The following is a 16,845-nucleotide window of genomic DNA, read 5'->3' as shown; positions in this document are numbered from 1 at the left end:
TATATTAAAAAATATATGCATGCAAATTATTAAAATTCTGGTGACTAAAAACGTATTGTAAAAGCCTTACCTTTGTAAAATGAATTAACGAGCTCGATGCATGGACAATACTGACAGCTCCGTCGTCCCCACTATCCCCACGCAAGAGCGCGGCCACTACGTCATAGCGCGCTCGAAGAAGAAGGACAGCTATAGCGGCAAGCGGCGGTCGAGCCGCCTACGCCCGGGAGCGCCGCATTCTCCTACCACTGCGGATAGCCGGCACGGAGTAGGGACCAGAGGGTACCTCAGGGAGCGCAGCTCAGTCTTCCGCGCATTTGACCCGACGCTCTTGAGACAACATCACCTAGCATTTGACCAGGAGCTCTCTGAAGAACAAGAACAGTAGCAGTCACGAACCATTTAAAATCGAAATAAAGACTTAGTCTCAAAACATTATTCGACTTAAAAACTTAGTCGCGAGAGCTGTAAGACAGTAGTATACTTGAACAATAAAAGTGTTTTATTTGAACATCATCACGGTCTTCTGCCATTTATTTACTACCGGCTCCTTCGACTCTCCTGCCAAGGCATCACTGAGGTCGACAGTCCACAGCGGAGGTTCGACGAGCACTTCCAACCGCAGTACTTTTGGGTAAGTACTCGTTTTAATTATTCAATATTTTCCTTTTCATCTCTCGTGATCTGCAACCATCAACCGAATATTATTATTATTTTTGCATGACATATTGAAGAATTTTATTATACATAATAGTCAACAACTTACCTTCATACAATTCCAACGTCTTCTCCTTCCGATAACACGAGTACGTTGATTGCCTTTGAACGTTAAACGCTCAGTCTGTCTTTGGTTTTATCCACAAGAGTGAATCGTCGCCTTCGACTTGTCAATCGATGTGCATTGGGTAGCCTATCCTACCCCTCTGCCGTTTCCGCGAAGAATTTTCTTTAGAGGAATTTTCTTTACGGACTCTGTGCCGCTGTGACGTGACGTCTTGCACATCGAAACTTGTCGTAGAGCACGGGACGCGCTCTTTAAGGACCGACTGACACATAGTATGATAACTCTGGTTTAGTATAATATATTAGAGGAATTATTTTATAATAATAAAACTAAACCAGCAGGCACGGTATCCATCTTATATTCAAATATCCCTACACACCCTTCCTTACCACGTCACTGCATGTGAGGTAATTAACTAATAATTTTCTCTCATAATAAATGAGGAGTCGCGATTTCAGAATCTGTCCTGTCTCTTTCTCTAAACCGGTTACGAAACTTTAGATTTACGCGGTACATTCTTTTTTGACAGGTGACCCCTCGAAATTTCCATCGTAAGTATTAGATGCCGCGAAATAATTTCAAATTATCCTTTCAATAAAACAAATTTTAAAACTTAAATTATTTCAATAATAGATGGTTAGCGCCTGACGACCAGACCCAATAACTCGCCGCGAATTCCCTCTGCAAAATGCAGGCGTAACTCGTAGAGAACTATTCAGACAGCGGTTATTACGAGATCGCCCCTCTATTGCGCGGCAATTATTTGTAGATAGGGATAACATCCCTTCTCGTATTTTACGCGCCGCCAACGATCGCGAAGATACTTTCTTTGATTTGTCCTTCGCTCCTTTGCCTCCTGAATTAAACCCCGAAACCAACAACGGCAACCCCCCAGCGATACCAGCAGGCGAAGAATCGAGCGAAGAAGAGGACCTTCCGCTGACAGACGAGGACTCTGATCACCTTAGCGATTGCCCAACAGTCGTGTACGATTTGGATAACCCAACGGTCAGAATTCCCCCAGCACTTCTCCTAGCTTTCGAGAGAAACGGAGAAATAAGAAGAACTCGAGACCAACAAGTCCAGACTGTGCCATCGCCAAGCCCTCCACAAACCCCTGATTCATTTTCAGGTTATTCTACCCCGAATTACTCTCCGGTCGCTCTTGGGGAGATAGACCCAGAACCGATAGACATCTCTCCAGCCGAAGAGAGCTTCGCGGATTTTGAAACTAACCAAATTTTAGATTACCTAGATAGTGAGGAGTTCTTGGGAACGGTAGATGACATATATCATACATAATTTGACTTCGCTAAAATTACCTTACAAACTAATGTAGAAGAACGAGGAAGGATAAAATAAATAAAAGGAAAAAATAGAAATTTATAACATAATAAATCTATATATTTATTTGTCAACCCTAAAATACCTCCGAAAAGAAGCGTCCTATAGATCCTAATCTCTCGGCGTCCCAGGGTATAGCCGGCGTGGCAGGTTGCCCTGAAAAACAAAATAGAGAGATATAATATTGTTCGTCCCTGCATGGTGCGCCCTGCAGAATCGTTGAATAAACGATCGAATAGGACGTAACACCTCATACAATCACCTTAAAATCGCTTATGAAATTTCATAAATCAATAGCAAAATACTATATATATATATATATATATATTTATATATATATATTCGCCATAATCTCCTATTAATACAATACATTGATTGATGTGGTATATAGCCAGAAAGATATTACAATGAATTAGCAGTACTGGAACTGGTCGTATATAATGATATTAATCTTAATAACTAACCTTACTAAGAAAAGAAATTTATTCGAAATTTTATTATCAAGGAAAACTCTTAGCAAATCATTTGCAACAAGACTTCGTATAAATTGGTATACGAACAAATCCGTCGGTAACTGGTCTTATAGCCTCTTGTGCGTTCCTTTACATTCTTCTGGTAAAATTTGGCATGGGAAAATTTCCGTAGCCATAAATCTCGAAACCTGAAAATAATATAACTAATTAGTATTTAGATAAATAAAGACATAAATCAATAAACAATGAAAAACACATATATATATATATATAAAAGTTTAATTATTATCAAATAATAAATATATTTACTTTGATTATTTAATTATAAAATTAAAATGTAAAAACAGATGACCAGTAACGACTAAATAATAATCCTTTGTAAAATAACAAGCTTCTTTTAAAAGGGAAAATGATTTAAATAATTCTTAACGAATAAAATATAATTTGTTTCAAAGAATAGTATAAAGAATTTCGTATCTTATATAATCTTTACTTGTAATTATATATAATCACTATAAATCCACTTTATATTATATGTAACCAATATATATAGATATTCACTCAATATTCATATTATTCCGTTATCACATATAACCAATGTTACGTCCTATTCGATCGTTTATTCAACGATTCTGCAGGGCGCACCGTGCAGGGACGAACAATATTATATCTCTCTATTTCTTTTTCAGGGCAACCTGCTAAGCCGGCTATACCCTGGGACGCCGAGAGATTAGGATCTATAGGACGCTTCTTTTCGGAGGTATTTTAGGATTGACAAATAAATATGCAGATTTATTATATTATAAATTTCTATTTTTTCCTTTTATTTATTTTATCCTTCCTCGTTCTTTTACATTAGTTTATAAGGTAATTTTGGCGAAATTAAACTATGAATGATATATGTCGTCTACCGTTCCCAAGAACTCCTCACTATCTAAGTAATCTAAAATTTGGTTAGTTTCAAAATCCGCGAAGCTCTCTTCGGCTGGAGAGATGTCTATCGGTTCTGGGTCTATCTCCCCAAGAGCGACCGGAGAGTAATTCGGGGTAGAATAACCTGAAAATGAATCAGGGGTTTGTGGAGGGCTTGGCGATGGCACAGTCTGGACTTGTTGGTCTCGAGTTCTTCTTATTTCTCCGTTTCTCTCGAAAGCTAGGAGAAGTGCTGGGGGAATTCTGACCGTTGGGTTATCCAAATCGTACACGACTGTTGGGCAATCGCTAAGGTGATCAGAGTCCTCGTCTGTCAGCGGAAGGTCCTCTTCTTCACTCGATTCTTCGCCTGCTGGTATCGCTGAGGGGTTACCGTTGTTGGTTTCGGGGTTTAATTCAGGAGGCAAAGGAGCGAAGGACAAATCAAGGAAAGTATCTTCGCGATCGTTGGCGGCGCGTAAAATACTAGAAGGGATATTATCCCTATCTACAAATAATTGCCGTGCGATAGAGGGGCGATCTCGTAATAACCGCTGTCTGAATAGTTCTCTGCGAGTTACGCCTGCGTTTTGCAGAGGGAATTCGCGGCGAGTTATTGGGTCTGGTCGTCGGGCGCTAACCATCTATTATCGAAATAATTTAAGTTTTAAAATTTGTTTTATCGAAAGGATAATTTGAAATTATTTCGCGGCATCTAATACTTACGATGGAAATTTTGAGGGGTCACCTGTCAAAAAAGAATGTACCGCGTAAATCTAAAGTTTCGTAACCGGTTTAGAGAAAGAGACAGGACAGATTCTGAAATCGCGACTCCTCATTTATTATAAGAGAAAATTATTAGTTAATTACCTCACATGCAGTGACGTGGTAAGGAAGGGGACGTAGGAATGTTTGAATATAAGATGGATACCGTACCTACTGGTTTAGTTTTATTATTATTAAATAATTCTTCTAATATATGATACTAAACCAGAGTTATCATACTATGTGTCAGTCGGTCCTTAAAGAGTGCGTCCCATGCTCTACGACGAGTTTCGATGTGCAAGACGTCACGTCACAGCGGCACAGAGTCCGTAAAGAAATTTCCTCTAAAGAAAATTCTTCGCGGAAACGGCAGAGGGGTAGAGTAGACTACCCAATGCACATCGATTGACAAGTCGAAAGCGACAATTCACTCTTGTGGATAAAACCAAAGACAGACTGAGCGTTTAACGTTCAAAGGCAATCAACGTACTCGTGTTATCGGAAGGAGAAGACGTTGGAATTGTATGAAGGTAAGTTGTTGACTATTATGTATAATAAAATTCTTCAATATGTCATGCAAAAATAATAATAATAATATTCGGTTGATGGTTGCAGATCACGAGAGATGAAAAAGAAAATATTGAATAATTAAAACGAGTACTTACCCAAAAGTACTGCTGTCAGGATATGCGATGAATCTCCGTGGAGGACGGTCTGCCTCGGCGATGTCCCTGTAGGAGAGTCGGAGGAACTGGTGACAAATGATTGGCAGAAGACCCAAGTGATGGTTCAAAGACACTTTATTTTCTTAAAGTATACTATAATATTCGACTGCTCTCTAGACTAAGTTCTTAGTCCGGAAAAATATCCTGCGACTAAGTTCTTTTTCGACTCGAAAATGTTCTATAATACGCTCGTGATCGCTTTAGTTGTTTTCTTCTCGAGAGCTCCAGGTCAAATGCGCGGAAGACTGAGCTGCGCTCCCTGAGGTACCCTCTGGTCCCTACTCCGTGCCGGCTATCCGCAGTGGTAGGAGAATGCGGCGCTCCCGGGCGTAGGCGGCTCGACCGCCGCTTGCCGCTATAGCTGTCCTTCTTCTTCGAGCGCGCTATGACGTAGTGGCCGCGCTCTTGCGTGGGGATAGTGGGGACGACGGAGCTGTCAGTATTGTCCATGCATCGAGCTCGTTAATTCATTTTACAAAAGGTAAGGCTTTTACAATAGGTTTTTAGTCACCAGAATTTTAATAATTTGCATGCATATATTTTTTAATATAGAATCTTAACCTCTTTCAATAGAAGTGTGAATGATCGTTCTAGCATGTTCCGTTTAGAATTGATTTTTAACTTTCTTTATATTAATTATATAGTTTTAGTTAACAATGTTATAAACAAATTCTGGTGTTATAAACCATTATAATTACAATTTGCTATATAATAATTATACGATATATGTATGTATGTATGTGCATATAGGTGCATGGTCTAGATAGTTAATAATAATTGTGTTACATTATAATATAAAAGTGTATTAATTATTCTTTTTATTATTCAGCTCTTGGAACAAAGGATGTGGCGGGCTGTTTTATCACCGGATGCAGGTGTTCGCCGTGCCAGGCAGTCGCGCCAGGCAGTCGCGCCAGGCCTTATCTTATCGCTGAGTGAGCTCATGTGCAGCTGCACCGGATGAAGCTCGGAGGGTCGCTTATCTTTTGGTGAGTGAATTTATAACGCTTTATAAATCGATTTAATAATTTCGTTCGTTATAATTTATTCATATATTCTTTACTTGTTAATTGTATAGGATATATATATATATATACTTATATATATTGTTTGTAAAAGTTAATAAATGTAATTGTTAAAAATTTTATCTTCATTATTTTATTAATTAAATATGTATTATACATATTGTTATTTCTCTTTTGAAGGCTTGAAAGTTTGCTAAAAAATTGCATTACTGTTGGATCTTTGTTAGTTAATGATATGGATTAATTTAACATATAATATATATATATATTCTTTTATAATTTATAATTTCGTAATAACTTATTACTCTTGCAATAAGAAAGCGCTCCTTATAATATTCATACATTATATATTCGCGAGTCCCTTTCGCATTAAGACTCGGCACGGACGTCGAAAACATTAGGGGAGATAACAAAGTAATAGGGGAGATAACGCGGTACGCTGGACTTAGCCTTGTGCTCTTATAAGGAGACTTATTATTCGTCTCAATAATAAAATCATGCATAATGAATTTTATAAGACCATACATTCATTATTATTATTAATATGTATATTTATTACCTTGTATTATTATTATTTAAACTTTATATTTCATGTGTGTTATATATGTGTAAAGTTTTGTTATAACAAAATTTATTTAGTAGTTATATAGATTTATAATTCTGCACACAGTAAAGAGTTATGAGCTTTATTTTGCATTATTGGTTTTATTAAATCAGAATCTTTATTATTTATAATTTAAATAATTTAATATATTTGTCTTATATAGTTATTATATTTTTCAGATAATTTGTAAAACGACATTCTGTACAGAAGATATTCGAGGGTGCATATCATTTATAGCTTGGCTGTATTTTAATCGACAATATAGAATGTTTATTAGACTATTGTCGGAGCGGATTAAAATACTCACATATGATCGTCTGGCCATGACTTATTAACTCTATGCACCTCTAATTGCGGATAAGTTTTGGATATTTTGAATTATTTTAATATTATTTTGAATGTGCTTGACTTGACAACTTTCGGTCATTTATTAAATATATTTATATTAAATAATGTTGAGCTTTCACATAATGAAAATGGTTTATTATTTGGTTATCATTGCTTACTTATTATATTTTAATTGTATATAAAATTTTGCAATTAAATAATCAAAATGAAAAATATATGTATTATTTGGCAATAATGGGTGGATTAGATTTTATATAATTTATTATTATGTAGTGAAGTTTTATTTAAATAACTATATAGAATATACGTATATGAAAAGAGATTTTTATAATGTATTAATTATTATGTTCTTATGCTTAGAGTTTAAACGTGTTATTATTTGAATTTTTCTTATTTGTCTAGGTTGCATATATAGTATATATATATGTTGGAAGGGATATGGACCAATGGATTATTCACGGACAACAGACAGGCTTAAACCATATAAGAATATGCAGCATTGAAAGGATTTTGAGGAATCTGTGCGAATTATTTCGGGAGTTTATTTGGTAAGTTTATTATTTTGATAAGTTAATTAATGAATTAAAGGTTTTATTTAATTATATCATATATTTATAAAATATATATTATATATACATATATATAATATATGTATTCATGTATAATATTATGTATTTTATATGTATTTAATATTTAGTATTTTAATGCATTATCTTTTAAATTTTTATTAATAACTACATATACTAATAATGAGGGTGACAAGTCTGTCCGAGCTTGTTTCGCGGTTTAATTCTTATTAATTTTTACATATGGTATTACGTATAGCGCTGCCTCTCTCACTCGCGCGAGTCACCCGATAGTGCGGTCTCTCTCACTTTCACGTACTACTACCTATTGAGGTCTCGTGTATAAATTTCGATAGATGCAGTCGGTTAATTATATATTTGAGAAGGCATATTTGTGGTTTGTTATTGAAATATATTTCTAAGGAATTTTATTAATAAATATATTTTTATTTTTCCGTATAGCGTTTTCGTTAGGTGATGAAAATATTGGGACACCCGGTGGACAACCAAGTGGAGGCTATGTTTATAGGGTGACTTATTATTCTGCATGCAGCAAAGAGTTACGTATAAAATTTTATTCATAATAATTTCTTGACATTTCTTTATTATTTAGTTATTGTTTAGTAATTATTATTTAATTTAATATATTTATTGTTGAAATTTAATATATTAATATTTGATTTATTATACTTCTTTTACTATTTGATTTCTTTTACTCCTATATAATTATATACATTTATAAAATATTAAACCTTTTTAATATAGTAATTTTGATCAATCAAACTTTTATAATGATAATAGATTTTTGTATAGATTGATTTTTTAGTATATTTTTGTTAAGTTAATTTTTCATACGGCCAAATATTATTTGATTATTATTTTCAGTTGCTGGGACTTGGAATTCTTGCTACTTATTTATAACAAGCTGTCTTACGTTATTAGGAAGAGGCTAAATAATATATATATATAGGATCATAAAAAGTGTGTAAGTATGTATTATATTTTGAATGGTTTATTTAATAATTTCTATAGTAGATTTTCTTATACATTTATTATATTTTTCAGGTATCAAGACTCTGAGGAAAATTACTTCCTGATAGTGAACATATATATATATTTACGGGAACTCAATGAGGACCAAAAATTAAAATAATCTAGGATTTTTAAAGGAAATTCTTGCTTGATTAATTATATTTTATTTATTAATTATATTATATTTTATTAATTATATTTTATTAATTATATTTTATTAAGAAATGTTCAAATCATTAATTTCTGAAAGAAGCTCGTTACTTTATAAAAGATTATTATTTGGTGATTATTGGCCATTTACATTTTGTAATTAAATAGTCAAAGTTAAATGTTATTCAATGATAATTAGAGTTTTATACAGACATATTAGGCCAATGGTATTAATGTACAATAAAGATTTATTATAACGCTTAGAAAAATATTTATTCAAGGAAAATTTATTAATTTTGTTTCTCTTGAATATAAAAAATATATATATATATTGTTAAATATTTTATTACGGATTATAATTACTGATTTTTAAAGCGTATTGTTTTAGTAACAATTATTATTCATGGGTATTAATTTTTGTTTGACTTGGTACATTTATTTATTGTTTTATATTCTTATATGTACGTAGAATATTAACTTTATAACTTTCCTTTTGTTATTGATGATTCTTTGTAAATTTTCGTATTAATATTTTATGTGGCTCACTTTCGGAGCATTTGTTAACATTTTTACTGTAGATATTTATTACAAAATATTAATTAATTATTTGATTTTTAGGTTTCAAAATTTATAATCGCTGCATCTCTTTTATGACAACCGAACATACTGTTTATTAAAAAGATACGCATGGGCTCAAAATCATTTATTAATAGAATTTAGGTGAGTATCGTTTGATAAAATATTTTGATTTATGTCTTTTCCTTTGTAGTAAGCGCATATACACGCATAGGGATATCCTTTTTTGGTTATATGTGATAACTGAATAATATGAATATTGAGTGAATATCTATATATATTGGTTACATATAATATAAAGTGGATTTATAGTGATTATATATAATTACAAGTAAAGATTATATAAGATACGAAATTCTTTATACTATTCTTTGAAACAAATTATATTTTATTTGTTAAGAATTATTTAAATCATTTTCCTTTTAAAAGAAGCTTGTTATTTTACAAAGGATTATTATTTAATCGTTACTGGTCATCTGTTTTTACATTTTAATTTTATAATTAAATAATCAAAGTAAATATATTTATTATTTGATAATAATTAAACTTTTATATATATATATATATGTGTTTTTCATTGTTTATTGATTTATGTCTTTATTTGTCTAAATACTAATTAATTATATTATTTTCAGGTTTCGGGATTTATGGCTATGGAAGTTTTCCCATGCCAATTTTACCAGAAGAATGTAAAGGAACGCACAAGAGGCTATAAGACCAGTTACCGACGAATTTGTTCGCATACCGATTCATACGAAGTCTTGTTGCAAGTGTTTTTGACGGTTACATTATTTAGAGTGATTTGCTGAGAGTTTTTCTTGATAATAAAATTTCGAATAAATTTCTTTTCTTAGTAAGGTTAATTATTAAGATAAATATCATTATATACGACCAGTACCAGTACTGCTAATTCATTGTAATATTTTTCTGGCTATATACCACATCAATCAATGTATTGTATTAATGTGAGATTATGGCGAATATATATATAAATATATATATATATATATATATATATAGTATTTTGCTATTGATTTATGAAATTTCATAAGCGATTTTAAGGTGATTGTATGAGGCTTTTGCAGCTTTATTAAAATTGCATAAATAATAATTATATATATATTGAAATTCTTTTACGATTATTATAAATGACTGTTTCAAAGAGCCTATTACTTTTTCTTGATTGATAGATGTGTATAAGTCCAGCTTTCGGTTAGTACTGGTGGTTACTAGTATTTTGACTACATGAGAACTGATTATTATTAAATTGATGTATATATATATTGATTATATATAATATTATGGCGCAAATATATAGTGATTATATATAGTATCGCGCAAAGATTATATAGGATGAGAGAATAGGTAGGGATTATATTTTTATAAATAAGATTTTAAATTTTTCGTTGCGGGACGTAACACCTCCCCCCTAATAAGAACAAAATCCGATTGTTTTCGGAGGATTTTGTACTAGGGAGATTAAATATTTTCATCTAGGGTGTTTAAGCGGTCTCTTAGGTTTGTATATGATATAGGTATATTTACGTTTTTGGTGATTTCTTCGTGGCAAGGTTTCATTGTCCTTGGAGGTTTGGCTGGTGGAGGTTGTTGAGTAATTACTTCCGCAGGTGCAGTGGGATCGATGTTGGAGGTTTGCATGGTTGTTCCTCCGCCAGGTGATTGATTGTCTCGGTTATCGTCTCCAGATTTTCTAGAAGATTCCCGTGCCAGATGGAGCAGTAAATTTGCGAGGGAGCTCCATAAAGCTCCGAGTAGATGAAGGCTGCAACCATACACAGTGTGAAGAGCGTATCCATGGATGACTGTGTCAATGACTAATTTTACTAGGCGAATAATCATGAAGATTCCGACGAGTCCTGCGGTTGCTGATCCAAAATTTATGAATCCCTTCCAGATTCGCGAGGCTGTGCTTTCGACAATTTTATTTAAAGAATTTTCATCCAGCAAGTTGTACACTGAGATTCCTTCAGTGTTCATGGAATGGCCAGTTAGTCCTCTAGCAACGGCATTGAGTAAAGCTGGCTTTTCGGCTGGGAACATTATGTGATTTCGTAATTTCTCCAGATCTGTATCAGAATATATTCCGCTTACGGCCAAAGGTCCCGGTGTGAGATATCTCCAGGTTAAGGCAGTCATGGGTTTTAGCTGTTGAGGTGGCAGTTGTCTAACTTGAATGTTAGGTGTAAGTTGCACCCATGTATCTTCGATTCGATACAAAGTAGGAAGTTCTAAACTGCATTCTCGTTCGTTGCCAATTTTGGTGATAATTCTTGATTTTGGTGTAAGGAAGAAGGAATGATTTCGTACAGAAATGGGAAGTTCGGTATAACACTCTCCAGTTTTTCTTACCATCACTTCAACAGGGATACATTTAATTATTTGTACTGCTTCTCCTGTTGTAACGGCCATGTATCCTGGCCCTTTCATGAGCTGATAGGCAAATTCGTCTGGTTGGAGTGTAGCAAAAGATAAGGCATTAGTAATTACTTGTCTTTCTAACTCGCATTTTTGCGAAATGACGTTGTTATAGAGAGACGTCATCTGTTGTTTGACATGTTTTTCTATATACACGAACTTGGAGTTCATGTATGTAAAGATGTCAAGATTATTGACAGGAATAGTTTTCCGACTAGCAAATGTATTGCCAGGTTTAGCTTCAAGAATGAATAATTTCGGGTGTTCCGTGCACAGGAGAGTATAACCACATAGAGGTATTTCCTTGGTTTTCATAAGGGCGAAAGTGATTTCCTGAGTCACAAGACTATAGATGATTGGTGTATCTGTCTTGGAGATGTCTTCAGAAATTTTATTTGCAGGTCCTTCGTAGAGGACATCATATTGTTGAAAATTACAAGTATCCGTAGGCATAGGTTTCCAGTAGGTGTATCCGTCGTCAGCGTCTAAACAGTAGCTGTCAACGAGTTTACATACTGTTCCAGATTTTAATTTAATTCTTCCAGTATTCAATTGTACGGGAACGTAGGAAGATTTTAGTGATATTTTCACAGCAGCTTGGACGACTACGTCGTCCCATGTTCCGTATGGATCGTTGTACTGGGATCCCTTGCAGTATCCGTCAACTTGTACGCGGCCCACCAAGGTGATACTTCGGTAGGTCGTCTGATTTGCTTTTATGCCCGCGACAAGGGTGTTGTCTCCCAAGGAAATAGTTCCGTCTTGGAACATTCTTAGGCACTGAGTGTATCCAGTCTCATGCACATAATCGGCTCTTCCATTGTGAACAGCAGATATATGTGAATGCATGCCACAATGATATATATTTCGGGATATTTCAACCTTGCACTGTATGACTTCTGTATAACTGTAGTCGGATAGTTGTAGTAGCTGAATATGAACATCTGTGGTGTTGGGTTGTCGTATGTTCAGATCGCATTCGCCAACATCAAGGAGAGAGACGGCTGTTACGTTGAGGTGTTGTCCTCCGCAATCAAATCCGATTAAGGCGGCAGTTTTACTTAAGAAGATTACTAGGATTAGGGGCGTCATGATGGTCTGAAATGATTACAATTTTGATGTACGTGTAGATGTTTATATTACATTTTGTGGTTACATGATTGATGGTACAATGTTCGTGAAAGTTTGATTACGAATAATTGTCGCAGAATTGATTCATAATTATATATTGAATCTTAGGTGTATTTAAATTATAATTACTTATGAAAGTATTCGAATACACAAGAGGTATCTTTATAGCGTCGCTCAATGTGATTATAATATAACATGGGTATGTGTATCTATATATATATATATACATATAGAGAGGTATTCTAACTAAATTTGTATGTATATTATTATCATTATACTGTGTTTTTTTTTATTGTTCTTTATGATTATTATTTCCTATGAAATATTTTTGAAGCATTTTCTTTTCCCCCTTTTTTTTGTTTTTTTTTTTATTGTTATTATTATATGTATGTATATATATATTTATATGGTAAATATGAGTGATTATTATTACTGGTTATTAATAGTAAATCGATTAAAGGATAATTATATATGAATATATAATTATATATATATATATATATATATATATTTTAGAATATATATATATATAAGAAATTTTATGTTATACGTATACATAAAAATATATATTTTTTTTTTATATATATATATTTTTTTATATATATATATTTTATTTAAAGTTTTATTTTTGTTTTTGTTTTTGTTTTGTTTTTTTTCTTATAAATGCAGTTTGTTAACATATTTATTATGGATATATATATATATATATACGTATAGTTCGTAATAGATAAAATATTTAAGTTTATTGGTGAAACAAGGATTGAGAAGATCCATTTTCTTTTATTGTTTAATTTAATAATCTTTCCTCTAGAATTTCTGGATCATTAGGATCAACCGTTATTTCAGCCACTCCATAATCTATCTTCAGTGTGATTGAATTTACAGACAGGCCTATAGTTTGCCTGTAAGTTCTTTCTTCTCCCTTTTTAACGATAATGTCTACAAATTGACTATAGGCTTTAAAACATTTAGTGCATTCAAGAAGGGGTCGTTTTTCATGACAATTACTCCCGCAATTAGCACACTGATTCGTTGGCACATTGCCATATTGGAATGTGTGTGAGTATTGCGTCAAGACCCTGTTATAAGTTGCAGGATTGTAGCAATCCGTACATATAAGATGAGGACTGTTAGCGGTTAGGACATCATGTGTCATTATAACCACGCAATTTACATTAAGGCTGTTGAAGAGGGAGTAGTCTAGTAGTGGGTGAGTAGGTCGCTTAAATTTGGAAAGCGGGCACATTTTATGCGTATATGCCTTGTCTGTGAGTCCTGTGTTACGTCCCGCAACGAAAAATTTAAAATCTTACTTATAAAAGTATAATCCCTACTTATTCTCTCATCCTATATAATCTTTGCGCGATACTATATATAATCACTATATATTTGCGTCATAATATTATATATAATCAATATATATATACATCAATTTAATAATAATCAGTTCTCATGTAGTCAAAATACTAGTAACCACCAGTACTAACCGAAAGCTGGACTTATACACATCTATCAATCAAGAAAAAGTAATAGGCTCTTTGAAACAGTCATTTATAATAATCGTAAAAGAATTTCGATATAAATATAATTATTATTTATGCAATTTTAATAAAGCTGCAAAAGCCCCACACAATCACCTTAAAATCGCTTATGAAATTTCATAAATCAATAGCAAAGTGCTGTATATATATATATATATATATATTTATATATATATTCGCCATAATCTCATATTAATACAATACATTGATTGATGTGGTATATAGCCAGAAAAATATTACAATGAATTAGCAGTACTGGTACTGGTCGTATATAATGATACTAATCTTAATAACTAACCTTACTAAGAAAAGAAATTTATTCGAAACTTTATTATCAAGAAAAACTCTTAGCAAAACACTTGCAACAAGACTTCGTATGAATCGGTATGTGAACAAATTCGTCGGTGACTGGCTTATAGCCTCTTGTGCGTTCCTTCACATTCTTCTGGTAAATTTGGCATGGGAAAATTTCCATAGCCATGAATCCCGAAACCTGAAAATATTATAACTAATTAGTATTTAGACAAATAAAGACATAAATCAATAAACAATGAAAAACACATATATATATAAAAGTTTAATTATTATCAAATAATAAATATATTTACTTTGATTATTTAATTATAAAATTAAAACGTAAAAACAGATGACCAGTAACGACTAAATAATAATCCTTTGTAAAATAACAAGCTTCTTTTAAAAAGGAAAATGATTTAAATAATTCTTAACGAATAAAATATAATTTGTTTCGAAGAATAGTATAAAGAATTTCGTATCTTATATAATCTTTACTTGTAATTATATATAATCACTATAAATCCACTTTATATTATATGTAACCAATATATATAGATATTCACTCAATATTCATATTATTCCGTTATCACATATAACCAAAAAAGGATATCCCTATGCGTGTATATGCGCTTACTACAAAGGAAAAGACATAAATCAAAATATTTTATCAAACGATACTCACCTAAATTCTATTAATAAATGATTTTGAGCCCATGCGTATCTTTTTAATAAACAGTATGTTCGGTTGTCATAAAAGAGATGCAGCGATTATAAATTTTGAAACCTGAAAATCAAATAATTAATTAATATTTTGTAATAAATATCTACAGTAAAAATGCTAACAAATGCTCCGAAAGTGAGCCACATAAAATATTAATACGAAAATTTACAAAGAATCATCAATAACAAAAGGAAAGTTATAAAGTTAATATTCTACGTACATATAAGAATATAAAACAATAAATAAATGTACCAAGTCAAACAAAAAATTAATGCCCATGAATAATAATTGTTACTAAAACAATACGCTCTAAAAATCAGTAATAATAATCCGTAATAAAATAATTAACAATATATATATATTTTTTATATTCATGAGAAACAAAATTAATAAATTTTCCTTGAATAAATATTTTCCTAAATGTTATAATAAATCTTTACTGTACATTAATACCATTGGCCAAATATGTCTGTATAAAATTCTAATTATTACTGAATAACATTTAACTTTGACTATTTAATTACAAAATGTAAATGGCCAATAACTAAATAATAATCTTTTATAAAGTAACGAGCTTCTTTTAGAAATTAATGATTTAAACATTTCTTAATAAAATATAATTAATAAAATATAATTAATAAAATATAATATAATTAATAAATAAAATATAATTAATCAAGCAAGAATTTCCTTTAAAAATCTTAGATTATTTTAATTTTTGGTCCTCATTGAGTTCCCGTAAATATATATATATGTTCACTATCAGGAACTAATTTTCCTCAGAGTCTTGATACCTGAAAAATATAATAAATGTATAAGAAAATCTACTATAGAAATTATTAAATAAACCATTCAAAATATAATACATACTTACACACTTTTTATGATCCTATATATATATAATATTTATCCTCTTCCTAATAATGTAAGACAACTTCTTATAAATAAGTAGCAAGAATTCCAAGTCCCAGCAACTGAAAATAATAATCAAATAATATTTGGCCGTATGAAAAATTAACTTAACAAAAATGTACTAAAAAATCAATCTATACAAAAATCTATTATCATTATAAAAGTTTGATTGATCAAAATTACTATATTAAAAAGGTTTAATATTTTATAAATGTATATAATTATATAGGAATAAAAGAAATCAAATAGTAAAAGAAGTATAATAAATCAAATATTAATATATTAAATTTCAACAATAAATATATTAAATTAAATAATAATTACTAAACAATAACTAAATAATAAAGAAATGTCAAGAAATTATTATGAATAAAATTTTATACGTAACTCTTTGCTGCATGCAGAATAATAAGTCACCCTATAAACATAGCCTCCACTTGGTTGTCCACCGGGTGTCCCAATATTTTCATCACCTAACGAAAACGCTATACGGAAAAATAAAA

Source organism: Camponotus vicinus, unplaced genomic scaffold, assembly GCF_025532165.1.
Source record: "Camponotus vicinus isolate PSW18456_S1 unplaced genomic scaffold, iyCamVici1.0 SCAF_13, whole genome shotgun sequence".
NCBI lineage: Eukaryota > Metazoa > Arthropoda > Insecta > Hymenoptera > Formicidae > Camponotus > Camponotus vicinus.
The sequence above is the reverse complement of the archived record's forward strand: the minus strand, read 5'-3'. Positions refer to the sequence as shown.